Consider the following 13,716-nt stretch of genomic DNA (forward strand, 5'->3'; position numbering starts at 1 on the left):
TAAATACGTGCTTGTAAGTTGGCTTGGCATACTCAGTACATGAAATTAAAGGAAATTGTTACTTTTGTGTGCACTAAAACACAGAAACTTTTATGTTCGCCATAAAAGCTTGTTTAAACAACCATTTCACTTGTATACATGTACTAAGTAAAAAGAAAGTTTCTACTTTCATTTTTCTGTTTATTCTTGACTTTCATGCATGTCCATTAGATTTAATGTGATGAAGATGTATGCTTTTCTAATTGTCATCATGGAAATGTAAATATGATTCAAATTGTAATGGATTTTAATGCAAATAACAATACGTGGTTGTTCGTAAGTGTTGCGTCTTCACTTTCTGACGAATGTGAAATGTTAAGATATATTTTTGAATAGTTTTAAAATATTTATTTGAACATCTTTCCTTGTATGAGCAAACCATATGGCATTGATAGTACAGTGGATAATTACTTTAAACTTGCATTTGAATATCTATGATATTTCGGATTTATATTTTCAATTGTTATCATTGAGCTAATAATTACTAAAAATGCAGTTTCATTTTTTGTAATCTATTCTCTATCGTTTCTGTTTTACGGCGGTTGAAAACATTTATTAATTTCTTTTGAAACTTGAAATGAAAAACCTACCCCTACCCCAAACAAAACAGTGACTATATTGAGAAAGAGTAATCAAGAGAACCAAGGTTATAGCGGTAATCAAAAGAATGTAATCAAGGGACAAAGACCAGACACGGAAAACAGACATACACAACAAAGAACATAAAGTAACTAAAATCATACAGTAACAAAAGCAAATGAGCAACTCGGACTCCACTAAAAACTGGGAGCATGGACCGGTAGGGTAAGCGTCGTCTGCTTTTCTAGAAACACCCGCCGAGTTGCTCATTAAAAGTCAAGTCCGAGATAGACGAAAGAGGAAAGGAAAACCATGACCCGTTGAATAAATCAGTTTTCATAGTGCAGATGGATACACCATAACAATCCACGAATTCATGATGGCGACCATAAAACTTCTGTAGTGATGACTTAAATCTTGTAGCAACATAACCCTGTTCCAGAAGCCTATTTGTTAGAGTTCTAGCGCGATAGAAAAAGTCTGCGTAGTTTCGGCAAGCTCTGGCATAACGTATGAGTTGTGATATGAACACTCCAGCGCAGGCGCTGAAGGGATGTTGCCACAGATGAAAGGAAATTTGACAATTCTCAATGAAAAGTCATCACGTTTGTCGTAAAGTTTGGTCAGAAGTTTTCCTTTACCATCGATTTCTAAGTGTAGGACAAGATATGAGGCTGACTTAATAGTGTCTGTAATATCCTTTATCTCAAGTTTTTGGGGTAGATGCGATGTATCAAATCCCCGCAATTAAATTTGTTTAAAGATAATACGTCATATATATAGAGGGAACTGAGATTAAATAATCTAGCCAAACGCTATTCTTTCTTTTGGATCAGATCAGCTGTAAAGTCAGCCTCATAAGAGTGAAGGAATAAGACAGCAAGTAAAGAAGCACAATTTGTTCCTGTCCCGTGCAGGTCCGGGTGTCAAAAGAATAGGCCTGCAGCAGCGCTAAGCTTGTCGTAAAAGGCGACTAAATAGTGCTCAGAAACCTAGCCGGGGGCTAGGCGCTCTGCCCACAGACCAACTAGGATGTGTGCCCCAGATGGTGGAATGGGGTACCACTGGCGTGGAACGTGCTGGGGTTGTCAGGCTATAATACGGAAAACCTGACCACAAACCATAGTGGTGCACCGTGTTGGGAATGATGTCACGTTTTTTGCACGTTAAAGAACCCAGCTGTGGTATTCGATAGGGGAAGAAACCTTTGCGCTCCGCCACAGGAGGCTAAATTTCCCGACCTTACCCATCCTACCTTTTTCTAGTGGCAATCATAATTTGTCGACCCTATTATCCTTGTGTCCCATCCTGTTTTTTTATTTCATCATCATTTCATGTTCATCGTCTGAATATTGCAGAAATATTGCTGTTGGACGTTAAACCCCAACAAACAAACATACAAACAATTTATTCCCATTGGAACGCCGATCGTTTGTTGAAAAACACGCCCACCACACTGGACAAATATGTTGATAATTAAAAATTCCAGCATTTTGTAAACATCTTCCTCTGTATGTTTGGAAGATGATTTGGAATTATTTCTCACAAAATATGAGGAATCTCTAGCAAGTACTATATATTTGTATCTAGGTGTGCCTTCTTTTTTTTTGATAAACAACGATGTATAATGTTTTTAAGTCGGGATTTTAACTGAGTATGGGGAATAGAAGTATACAGTGTTGAAAAATCATAGGTTTTAATGCAATTATATTCAGATAATAGCCTTGAACTGATTGTCTCCAAAAGATCTTTCGAATTTTTCAAGATCCACATTGAATTAATACCACTACAGGAGTAACAAGTGTTGTTGTAAGACTGCAGCCCCTCTTTGACAGTTGTGAGTATAGAAGTTAAAAGTTTTGAAAGAGGTTTGATGGTACATTTTGCAGATCCAGCTACGAAATGTTGTTTGTATGGATTCTTGTGGCGTTAAGGAATCCAGTACACAGACGGTAAACCGCAATCATCGTCTTTGGTGTAGAGACGAAATAGGATAGAACAGATTTTTTGTTTTCCATATCTTTTCTTTGGAGAGTGTGGTAGCAGTATAGGTCTTATCACTGCTATTATTTTCTATGCCCACCCCTGATAATAAACATTGGATGTAAAACATTTTGCAGACAAAAATAATGTATTGTGGGCTTTGTCAGCTGGTGCAACAACATATTTGTCATGTATAGTAGACAATGTTTCTGCTACATCGGGGTCTTCGAAAACTGATGTAGCCTTGGCACTCATTAACCTACTTAAAACTTACATTCGTTTCAAAATTAAAGACCTCACGGCCTTTATTCTCTCTGACAGAAAATCAATGTCTTTTTCTCGTTTTGTCCATTTTCTTTCATAGTCCTCGACGGCATCCATAAGAACTTTAAAGTTACAATTCCAATTTATGGAGCGTGGTTCACGGTACTTGGGACCTTTAGAAAGTATATTACGCAGAGATTCGCTTTCGATGATGGTTAAATATCCCGTAACGACGTGACCAGAAGGACCATCTTTGAATGGAGAGTTTTTGCAAGAACAGTCAAGTGGTTTAGCCTTGAAATCCTCAATCTCGAGGTTCTGCAATAGCCTTTTATAATTGAAAATTTTGGATGTAATGGTGAAGTATATGAATATGAAATAATTGGAATGGATTTGTCTTTGAAATATGGGGGAATTTTGTTGGTAACGTTTTTGTGATGGAGGATGTCAGCCAAATTAATTGCATCTATACCTTTGTTGACAAACGGTAGTGGAAGAAATGATTGTTTTTCTTCATCTTGACTTTTCACACAAACTGGTTTAAAGAGTCTGTGGAAACCAATAACCAAAATAATGGCAAAGAGTCATGATGAGGTGGGGTCAGAACCAGGAGTGTCAAGACTTGTTTTGTAAAGAGAGTAAAGTACAGTGATAAGTATAGAATAAAGTTGATTAAATCCAAGAGGTTTTTGTATGAAAGAAAAGAAACCATCTATGGAGACATCATGTAATTAGGTGACGTATAGTGGAGATGGCCATGACTCCTTTCCCGTCTTGGAATTTTGTCAAATGAATTCATCACATTTATGCTATTGTTATATTGGCTTGAAATGTTTCCTATACTTTTGATGTTGTTATCGCATTTGTAAGGTATTGCAGTACCTAGTCTGCGTATCCAGTACTCCTCTCTTTCCCTACGATAGTTTTTTACTTAGAACGGGACTGTTCGTAGGATGGTAATTTTTTTTCTAAAATACAAACTTTCATAGAGAGGATTACATTTTATATTTTAAAATTGTATAACTCCGCTATTAAATGAAAACTTGACGAACTTAATTTAAAAGCATAAGTTTGAATATAGAAGTATAGCTTTACTGTATAAAAACATTAAGTTTATACAAAATGTCAAAAAATGAGCAAATTTCGTTAATGTACACGTAATGGCAATGTACCTTCCTGTAAGCGATCAACTAAATAAGCTTACCATTGAAATCTAATAGACTCGAATTGCTATATATTTACGTCTCATAATCCTTTTTCAAATCATTTATTCTGCAGGTTATGAATTTTTGAAAGTACAAAGTTAAGAAATAATCCAAAATCCAATAGTCAAAAAGCAACTACCGAGGTGCCAAAAAATATTTGGCTATTTAAGAATGCAGTACCAACTTGTATTGATTTTTTTTTTCATAGTCCAATAAAAAGAGAACTTAAAATTTTCAAATCTTTGTTCATAACATAAAATAATGTGAACATTTCATAATCCAACAATTTGAATAGTAAATAACAGGAACAGATATACCTTAAAATCATCTGAAAATTTGTTCATGGAAGCTTCATAACGATGAACTGTCTGTTACATTGGACTACTAAGGACAACGCCCGAATCATGAGAATGGGTCAGTAAAATTTGATTTTTAACAAAGAGAAGCCATACAAAATTGGTAATAACTATTCATGATGACTTGGTAAGAACTGATACATATATTGATGATTTAGTTTTTACAATTTTATTCCTAATTTTGCTTAAATGAATTTATAACGATTAAAAATAGTAATATCGAGAAAAAAGATCCAATTATTAAGTTGTAATGAATTAAGTTTTTTAATGGTGTAGTGAAAGTAATATTATTTAAACAAATGAAACTTAATACAATAAAATTAACGAATTGATTTTAAAAATACTATGATGTAAGTAATAAAACGGTTCCTTAACGAATTAAAATAACGCGTTTTCACCTGTTACTTAAATCAAAGCACTTGACCCCATTTTTGGTCGAAAACTCAATTCTTTGCAGTAATTGCCATATTGAAAATACCTAAATTATGATAAATGTTATATTTCATGTTTTCCATGTCGGGTCTTTGTCCCAGGATTACACTCTTTGGATTTACAATACTTGTTACTACCGTAGTGGTATCTTGAAAAATTCGAACTTGAGGAAAAGGATACTACAGACACTGCGAAGTCAGCCTCTTATCTTGACCTCCACTTAGAAATCGATGGTAAAGGAAAACTATTGACCAAACTTGGTGCACCTGGTCCATGCTCCCAGTTTTCAAAACAAACGGAACAAAAATCAAACTCGATATAAAAGGATATGTTTGTTTTAAATAAAACGAACCGAATAAAAACAAAACGGGGCATTAAATTTATGTAAATAAAATTGTATAACTTTACCCTTCCGGTGCACCTGGCCCATGCTCCCATTTTTTAGTGGAGTCTGAGTTGCTCATTTACTTTTGTTACTTTGCATGTATGATTTTAGTTACTTTATGTTCTTTGTTGTGCATGTCTGTTTTCCATGTCTGGTCTTTGTTCCTGGATTACATTCTTTTGATTACCGCCATAACCTTGGTTCCAAATTTTCGTCGTTTGTCTACCCCGGACTTGACTTTTTATGAGCAACTCAGACAAATTGGCTATGGATAGAGTTTCAGTAGAGTGTATTGAACCGTCTGGGTACTTCCATTTATACTGACAGGAAGGGGTTACAATTACTGTACAAGTAATTGGATCTAAGGAAGTCCCTTTTTCTGCGATGTTTTATTGTTGTAGGCGATAGAGTGACTTCAAATGGAGAATCATAAAAAAATTATATAAATTTCACACTGTACTAGCTATATAAATCTTATTTCATTTATTTCTGTGGTTGTGCGTTCTTAATTTTCGGAATAATGGATCTCTGTTTTCAGTAAAAGACAATCCTGGTGGATTTAATTAGCAGATAATAGTGTTAGAAATGGTAATTTTCTAAAAAGTGGTAGGTAATTTACACTATAAACCAAAACAAGGTTTTAATGACATGTGTTTTGTTATCAATTTGTTTTTACGTTTGGCTTTGCCTTCATGTATTATATGAATAGAATCTTCACCACACTTTTATTTAAGTAAAATTACTGGCCAGCAGGAACGCGATGAACATATTATCTCTTGTATTTGTTCCAGCAGTGATATTATATGATCCAGTTGATGGGTTCAATACAATGTATGAAGAGGCAGCTAGAAGAATGGAATTTCAAGCATTACAGTTTTAGAATTGAGAAGAAAACATATGAAACAATTAGTGCTATCATGTCATTATATTAGAGACTTTTCTTAAGGAATGCTTCTCTATCAATATTATTAGAGCCAATACGAAGAGCAAAGTGAAAAGAAACATACAACAAATTCATTTATCAGTGTATTTCATATATAGTTACAAAATATAATGTATAATATAATTTTATATAAATTTAATTTATCACCAATTTATTTATGCTTTTCACCTTGGACGTGTTAATTTTCTTAGTCTAGATAATTATCTCGCTTCTACAACATTTCATTATGTAAAATTGAGCGACCATGCAATGAAGATTATGATCAAGTTTGATAATAAAGTTTTGCTTCTAGAAAAGGCAAACCTGCTGTAAAGCAACAGCACACAAACATTCATGTAGAAATCAATAACATAATTCATTATGGGAGAAATCTAAATCATGCTGAACAAATTTGATTATTAAACTAAAAAAAAAGATTATTATATAAGCTACCGGTGGTTTAGGGAGGCAAAGGACCAATTTATTTTTAATTAAAAGGTGTGTAATGCGTATCTTAATTTAATACCCTCATATGTTTGTCTTTGTATTTTTTTACCCTTAGGTGACACTACCAGTTAGTTTTTTTTCATATTTGTTCGTGCAATTTCCCTTTCTGTTTAATGTAGCTTCCTCAATGTACAAAATAAACACAAAAAAAAACCAGTAATTTTAATCATTCAAATATACATAAAAGTCGTACAATTTGCTGAATGTTTGAGCTATAAAGTTTCCTATTGTTTGTTTAATTTATAAGTGATCATGTCATGTTCTTTTACTGCCGAACATCATTGATGAAATTTGACGTAATCAATTGATCATCAAAACAAACATGATATTGAGACTAACCTGTTGCCCTGACGAAAACAGTATTACTATGCCCTGCTCGAACATTTGTACAAATGAAAAAAAAAAATGGATGTTGATGGTGGTGTATAAAGCAACGATATTGAATATTGTCACAATAACAAATAGAACAATGCATCAAAGTATCCAAAATCATAATAACCAGTCGTATTGCTGATTATACTCGCAAGTGTTTCATAGTAACTGTGGAATTTAGTTCCGAGTGCGGTATACGGTGTATAACATGTCAATGTCAAAGTCGACCCTGCCTAAACATTCAGCGATATGGAACGAACATGAAACACTGAAATACACGGTAAAAAATTGTAAGAAAAGCAAGTTAAACAAGTGTAACAACGGACTGCAAGATGTGTTGTGTCATAGCAGTATTAAATTGTGTTGACCAACATGTTATCAATGATCTGATTAGCAAAATCCAAGAAAGAAGGCAAGAGGATTTTAAAAGGACTTCAGTAATCAAACATTTATTGTACCATTAGGTAGTGCAAACATGAATATTCTTAATTGTATTGTATTTTTGTTATACTGGGCATTTATGAAATGTGATGATGTTGGGTTGATAAGCTTATGAAAGCAAAATTGTAACAACCTGTAACAAAAAATACTGTCATGCACAACACCGCATCTAAGTTGCCGATTTTGTTGAACATCGTCATTTGTCTCTGGATTACATTCCTTTGATTACTACTATAACCTTGCTTCCCTTGATTACTCTTTAATTTCAATTATCAATTGAAGCTTGGTGAATGTGCTATAAAAATGGATCTGTTATTTAAAGTATGGTTATATATGAAGAATAATCCATTACAAATGTGAATTATATTTGTAGCGTTATTATATACAGTTCAATTCTTTTATCTTGAAGAGATCATTTCACAAACCCGATGACATATAATCAAGTAAAAGTAAAACAAAAACGCTACAAATGAAATATTTAGTAACTAGTTGTTTTCACAATTTTTCAGTTAATGATGTTGCCCGAGTCGAAGGCAATTTGCAATAGCAGTTTTCTTTGTCCATATTGGAACCCAAGGGCAATCAACAATTTATAATATAGCCCTCAACATCATTTACTAATCAGTTTATTCCATTGAAGAACCATACATCAAATATATGTATGCCAAAGTCTCCAATAATTTCTTTATTAGGGGATAATCTCGCTAAAAATTGACCGTAAATAACAGATAATCGGACCGGTTACTTTCAATACTTTAGATTTCTAATTATCAGCTGATCAATGCTTAACTTACAGAATGTTAGAACTTAGTAGTAATATGTTTTACATCATTGAGTACATTTTTTTAACATTCAAACTTATGTTTTCAAAATTTTGTTCGGTAAAGTATAATATTAGGATCAACGAAATCATTCAAAACGACCTGCAACTAAACTTCCTCTTGTAAATATGGATCAGATTCTCGTGTCTTTTCTTTCTGGTATAATGTGTCTATATTGGCGAAGCTGTACAGATTAGGACCGTCAATCCGAATTTTTAAATAATGCTTGTACAATTTAATCAAAACGGTTTCAAAACGAAGTTTATTCATGTATCTATATTGTCAAAGAGGGTCTGCAGTCCTACCACAACACTTGTTACTCCCGTAGTGGTATCAATTCAATGTGGGTCCTGAAAAATTCGAAAGATCTTTTGGAGACAATCAGATCAAGACTATTATCTGAATATATAATAGCATTAAAACCTATGTTTTTTCAACACTGTATACTTCTATTCCCCATACTCAGTTAAAATCCCGACTTAAAAACATTTTACATCGTTGTTTTTCCAAAAAAGATGGTACACCTAGATACAAATATATAGTTCTTGGTAGAGATTCCTCATATTTTGTGAGAAATAATTCCAAATCATCTTCCAAATATACAGAGGAAGATGTTTACAAAATGCTGGAATTTTTAATTATCAACATATTTGTCCAGTATGGTGGACGTGTTTTTCAACAAACGTTCGGCATTCCAATGGGAAGAAATTGTGATCCTTTACTTGCTGACCTAAACCTTCACTCTTATGAGGCTGACTTTATAGCTGATCTGATCATAAAGAAAGATTAGCGTTTGGCTAGATCCTTCAATCTCAGTTTCCGCTATATAGATGACGTATTATCTTTAAACAATCCTAATTTCGGGGATTTGATACATCGCATCAACACCAAAGAACTTGAGATAAAGGATACTACAGACACTGTGAAGTCAGCCTCATATCTTGACCTACACTTAGAAATCGATGAAAAAGGAAAACTATTGACCAATCTTTACGACACACGTGATGATTTTTCATTCAGAATTGTCAACTTTCCTTTCATCTGTAGCAACATCCCTTTACACCTGCGTATGGAGTGTTCATATCACAACTCATATGTTATGCCAGAGCTTGCCGAAACTACGCAGACTGTTTGTATCGCGCTAGAACTCTAAGAAATAGGCTTCTGGAACAGTGTGTTGCTACAAGATTGAAGTCATCACTACAGAAGTTTTATGGTCGCCATCATGAACTCGTGGATCGTTATGGTGTATCCATCTGCACCATGAAAACTGATTTATTCAACGCGTCATAGTTTTCCTTTCCTCATTTGTCTACCTGGACTTGCCTTTTTATGAGCAACTCAGCGGGTATTTCTAGAAAGGCAGAGCACGCTTACCCTACCGGTGCACCTGGTCCAAGCTCCCAGTTTTTAGTGGAGTCTGAGTTGCTCATTTGCTTTTGTTACTTTGTATGTATGCTTTTAATTACTTTATGTTCTTTGTTGTGTATGTCTGTTTTCCATGTCTGGTCTTTGTCCCTGGATAACATTCGTTTGATTACTGCTATGACCTTGGTTCCCTTGATTACTCTTGCATATCTATTGATTTGAATAAAATCACACTTTACTTTAACAATCCCTTCAAATACTCGAAAAAGGAAGATATGCAAAGAGGATGTCATACCACACTGTAAAATGCTGACATTGTTACTACTACCAAGACAAAGAAAAAACTTCTTATTCCACCAGAAGGGATTTTCAACTTATTCAATTTTAGGAAAAGTAAAAGGAAAGGGAACATACTTCAACCTATTAAATTTAAGGGACTAATAAAACCTCACAATGTATTCTTACCAATAACTGAAGTTAATTATCTTCCATTCTCACCAACTACAAATTTACAAATTACTTCGGGATTGTGGGTGAAGTTAATTCATCACACTGGATATTGTATATTTAAACCTGATACCCATAATGTAAACATAATGTAAAATACTTTACGTGTGTAAATCTTAAATGCATATAATGAATCAAAACTGGTGGAACAATGTAAAGGACATCTGATATATTTTAATGTCTATCAAACAGTTTTTTTAAAGGACGATGAAATTAAGTAAAAGTGTTTGTAAGAATAGTTCAAATTCTGTAAAAACGTAATAGACGCCGATAAAAGGGGCTACACATCTTTATTTTTGTTATTCAGTTCCATTATTGGTCTATATGATAAGAAACAATTTACGTAGAAATCCAATAATACTGCAGTATCATTTACATAGTTATCTCCTTTAATTTTGAATCATACAATTCATTCTATTTGGCTTTTTTTTCTGTTCAAAGAATAAGGGTTACATGAAAAGCCACATATTACATTCTGTTTACTATATCATTTTAAACAAAATATCAAAATACGTGCTTGTAAGTTGAAAGTAATATAAATGAATGAAGTTAATGCCTCAGCACTTTCACTTTTTTGCATAACAAACAGTTACACCAAAATTCTTATGTCTAAGCGGGAGGTTTGCCTAGTCATAAAACCTGGAATAACAAACTATTTCAATTTGAAATGCATATACCAAGTACGAAACATAGTGATTATTTTTCATTTTTCCAGTTTATTCTTAACTTCATGTATTATTTAGTATGTCACTTAGATTTGTGATGATGAGTTCGGTAATTTTTACTATTGCTGTGCAAGATGCATACTTTTCTAGTTGTTGTAATGAAAATATGCTAAATAAAGGATTTTAATGTAAATATCAAAACATAGTTGTAAGTGTTGCGTCTTTATTTTCCGAGGGATTTGAAATGTTATGACATAAAAATAGGAGATTTGGTATGATTGCCAATTAGAGAGTTATCTACCTAAAGTCAAGCAACGAACAATTACACTTCTACAGGCCACCCCATGGTCTTCAATGATGTGCAAAGCATATACCATAAAGTAAGCTTTAAAAGGCCCCAAAATAAATGAAGTAATCATATTCATAAGAGAAGAAAATCGACCTGATCTATAGAAAAAAGGTAGAACAAATAACACTGAACATAAAAAATAACGACAACCACTTAGCATTTCTTAGAAATCCTTGAACAATTAAATACTTATATAAACATCTCTTCCTTTTATAAGAAGACCATATGACATTAATAGTATAGTGAAAAATTACAAAAAAAACTTGCATTGGAAGATCTACAGCAATTAAATTTTATAAAAGTACGGAAAGCAAGCATACTGTTTTACAGTTAGAATACTCCGTATGTCATGTAAAATACGTTGTATGTCATGTAAAATACGCTATATGTCATGTAAAACACGCCATATGTCATGTAAAATATTCCATATGTAATAATAAAACCACACTTCAGTGTGATAATAACTGAGCTCATACATCAATGCCTTGTCTTTGCATTTTCAAAACGTTTATCATTTAGAGTTTTAGTCTATAATTCATTACATAAAATGATTCTTAATATGTCATATATTCGAGGTATTCAATTTTCCATACTTAGATGCGGTGAAAATAGTTTATAACATCGAGTTTAACACAGAGAGTTAAATATCATTTCTTTTAAAATCTTCAAGTAAATGTTTGGCCCTATATTGATGTTATCGCATGGTTTATGGCTTTGTGATAAAAAAAAGTTCAAAATCGAATTTCGGCGGTTTAAAAAACATGATAATAATAATAATAATAATAATAATAATAATGATAATGCAGTATGTCTATTGTATTTTTATGTCTATCGTCTATGTTTACATCATGATTCATAATGAATGATTTTACCCTAGTGTGAACAGTATTCAACGCGTGCCATGGAGTTCATTATTGTTATTATATTATTGCATGTACCGGTTTATACTCATTGCAATATGGCGGTTGCCGTTGGCGGAAGAAGTCATGCTTACCCTTACGGAGCACCTGATTCTCTCTCGGTTTTTGTTGGAGTTCACTTTGTATTGTTCCAGTTTATTTATATGACGTCTTGTTTCCCTTATACTAAGTTATACTTATGTGAAATCAATTTTATTCGGTTCGCTACTTTGTGTCAGAAAGTCTGTTTCATGTGTTCACGTTTACGCCATATTTTTGAGATTTTGACCAATTAGAATTGTCCCACTGCTGAAGCTTCGGTATTATTTTGCCGATATGTTTCGTTTTAGAAGTATACAAAATCAAACAATTCACTCGCTTAAAATTGTGAAAACAAAATATTTACATTTTAGTCAATACTTTGATTTGATGAGTGTAGTAAAAATCACCAAATGTTATATTTTTTTCAGACAAATATAACTGATAAAAAAATGTTGAATTTTGTTTCACGATGACACACACACTTTAAGGTACAAAACTATTGTTATTTTCATAACAAATAGGCTTCTGAAGCAGGGTTATGTTACTACAAGATTGAAGTCATCACTACAAAAGTTTTATGGTCGTCATGAACTCGTGGATCATTACGGTGTATCCATCTGCACCATGAAAACTGATTTGTTCAACGCGTCATAGTTTTCCTTTCCTCTTTCTTCTACCCGGACTTTACTTTTTATGAGCAACTCAGCGGGTATTTCTAGAAAGGCAGAGCACGCTTATCCTACCGGAACACTCCGCTCCATGCTCCCAGTTTTTAGAGTCCGAGTTGCTCATTTGCTTTTGTTACTTTGTATGTATAATTTTAGTTACTGTATGTTCTGTGTTGTGTATATCTGTTTTCCATGTCTGGTCTTTGTCCATTACATTCTTTTGATTACTGCTATAACCTTGGTTCCCTTGATTATTCTATGTAACAGAAGTTTTAGGGTTGTATTCTCGACAGGTAACGAAATAAATAAAGATACTCTAACTCTGTGTTATCTTTATTAATTAACTTAAACATGGCCTGACGAAAAAAAACAGTGACTGAATCGTTTCTCTCAGTAATATTTAACAACCAGAATAATTTTGAGCACACATACACAAAATACCTATGTATGTGTATGGCATATTTATCAATTAACGCATGTGCTACCTTCCATTTTGTATATTACACAAGTTGGTATGTATAAACTGAAAGCTAATTCACACCATAAGTTTCAATTAAATGAAGTACAAAAAGCATAATATAACTGTTTGATTGACAAAAAAGTACATAAACCCAACTGGAGCCTTTGGCAAAGCAGAATTAAAACAGGAATAATAATAAAGTACCTCATCCAGACGTTAGGATACATTTACTTTATTGTTTACTTTTCGCCACTCGTAAAAGGAACCAATATGGAAATAAATGAGTAGATAATGCTTTGTGTTATGTCACGTAGTTGGCATATGTTGCAAGTAAAACATTATCATTAGTCTCTCTTGGTTTTCCATGAAATATTATATCAACACAAAGATTTTAGTGTTAGTTTCACTCGTTCGTGTCAAAATAAAATACATGGTTGCTTCAGGTTTTTAAT

Source organism: Perna viridis, chromosome 5, assembly GCF_037379345.1.
Source record: "Perna viridis isolate PV_CMFRI_1.1 ecotype Kerala chromosome 5, ASM3737934v1, whole genome shotgun sequence".
In the NCBI taxonomy this organism is placed as follows: domain Eukaryota; kingdom Metazoa; phylum Mollusca; class Bivalvia; order Mytilida; family Mytilidae; genus Perna; species Perna viridis.